Consider the following 2,331-nt stretch of genomic DNA (forward strand, 5'->3'; position numbering starts at 1 on the left):
CCAGACTAGGTGAACTAGTGGAATGTTTTGCTTCTTGTGTAGAATTTTATGAGCGGTCGGTGAAATCCGTCCTTGTGCGTAGTTTCGACATGCTTGCTGGGAATCTGTGAGAATTGGACACGGCAGCATCGCCGTGACAATGTCGCCTGACGTGCCTCTGTTCATGCAGGTTTTCTGCGCATGCCTAAGCTTCATCACTGGGGGTGCAGCAAATCTTTCGACCCTGGACGCCCTAAGCTTCGCTACGATACCGGCCTACCACGTCACTTCTGTGTGGGCGGTGTTTCCGGCCAGTTCGCTGAGGGCACCAGCACCCTGGAGCATCGACACGTGGATGGCCTTTTCCACTTTCCATCTGGGGGCACGATGACGTCACGACGCATGCTCACAAGGGATCATCTGCATGCTATGAATGCATGTCCATCGCCTACCGGCTTCAGTGGACACGGCAGCATCGCCGTGACAATGTCGCCTGACGTGCCTCTGTCCATGCAGGTTTTCTGCGCATGCCTAAGCTTCATCACTGGGGGTGCAGCAAAATCTTTCGACCCTGGACGCCCTAAGCTTCGCTACGATACCGGCCTACCACGTCACTTCTGTGTGGGCGGTGTTCCGGCCAGTTCGCTGAGGGCACCAGCACCCTGGAGCATCGACACGTCGATGGCCTTTTCCACTTTCCATCTGGGGCACGATGACGTCACGACGCATGCTCACAAGGGATCATCTGCATGCTATAAATGCATGTCCATCGCCTACCGGCTTCAGTGGACACGGCAGCATCGCCGTGACAATGTCGCCTGACGTGCCTCTGTTCATGCAGGTTTTCTGCGCATGCCTAAGCTTCATCACTGGGGGTGCAGCAAAATCTTTCGACGCTGGACGCCCTAAGCTTCGCTACGATACCGGCCTACCACGTCACTTCTGTGTGGGCGGTGTTTCCGGCCAGTTCGCTGAGGGCACCAGCACCCTGGAGCATCGACACGTGGATGGCCTTTTCCACTTTCCATCCGGGGGCACGATGACGTCACGACGCATGCTCACAAGGGATCATCTGCATGCTATAAATGCATGTCCATCGCCTACCGGCTTCAGTGGACACGGCAGCATCGCCGTGACAATGTCGCCTGACGTGCCTCTGTTCATGCAGGTTGGTGACCAAAAAAATGGCTTCCATAGTAATGTTCTTGGTCTTATAGTGCTGCCGTGTCCACGAGTTGTCTTTGACTGTATATGTGAGTGTTTTTTCCATTGCGGGCTTGTTGTTGGGTCTCTCTGGGGATGTGGAGAAGAATCCAGGACCAATAACGGAAGATTTGTGCAGGGAATTGCTCCAAAATCAGAAAGAAATTTTGTCTAAACTTACTGCGGTTCAGGAAAAGCAAGACTCGTTTGAAACAAGATTCCTAGACATGCAGAACCGGCTTCTTGTTATTGAAACTAAGGTTCAAAGCTTAGACGAGACTCGGAACAGACTTGCAACTCTTGAAGAAACTGTGGCCGGCCGCAGTCTCGAAACGTCTAGTCTGGTCAAACAGGTGGATGACTTGGATAATCGTTCACGACGAAATAACCTTATCATTAGAGGAGTAGCAGAAGAGGAAAATGAAAAGGAAGAAACACTCGTAAGAAAAGTAAAAGACGATATCTTTAACGCTACTCTGAAAGTGAATGTAAATTCTATTGATAGAATTCACAGATTAGGTAAGAAGCTTTCTGGTAGAACTCGTCCTGTCATCTTGAGGGTGGCAGACTATAGAGATAAAATAAAGTTCTGCAGAATTGCTCAAAACTGAAGGATACTGATTACAGTATCAGCGAGGATTTCTCTAAAAGAGTACAGGGAATACGAAAAAAGCTATGGGACTCGGCAGGTGATGAAAGGAAGGCAGGAAAAAAGGTAAAGCTTGTTTTTGATAAATTGAGGGTAAACAACACGCTGTACAGCTGGAATGAAGAGCGTGAGGAAAGGTGCAAACTGGGAAGTCATTCAGGAACAAGAGATAATTGACATATACCGGGTCGACATGTAGGCTTCAAAATAATTAATGTAAACGCGAGAAGCGTACTAAACAAAACACACGCGCTTGAAGCTTTAGTTATTGATCATGAACCTGATATTGCCGTAATTACGGAAACTTGGTTACATAAAAACATACCTGATAGCGAAATCACCCCACCTGGTTACACGTTGGTTAGAAGGGATCGAGATGGGAGAGGTGGAGGCGTGGCTCTTCTCGTCAAGCGAAACATCGTTTTCTCCCCTTTAGAAATACCAGGTGATGTTGAAGCAGCGTGGATTAAAACTAAACTGAACAATCGAACTGTATTCGT

General features: G+C 48.8%; 1 pseudogene; it reads left to right on the forward strand.

The window, feature by feature from the left end:
- Positions 1-691: 691 nt before the first annotated feature.
- On the forward strand, positions 692-2,008 carry LOC119457342 (uncharacterized; annotated as a pseudogene).
- Positions 2,009-2,331: the final 323 nt, after the last annotated feature.

The sequence above is a fragment of the Dermacentor silvarum genome, chromosome 7 (assembly GCF_013339745.2).
Source record: "Dermacentor silvarum isolate Dsil-2018 chromosome 7, BIME_Dsil_1.4, whole genome shotgun sequence".
NCBI classification, from domain to species: Eukaryota; Metazoa; Arthropoda; class Arachnida; order Ixodida; family Ixodidae; genus Dermacentor; species Dermacentor silvarum.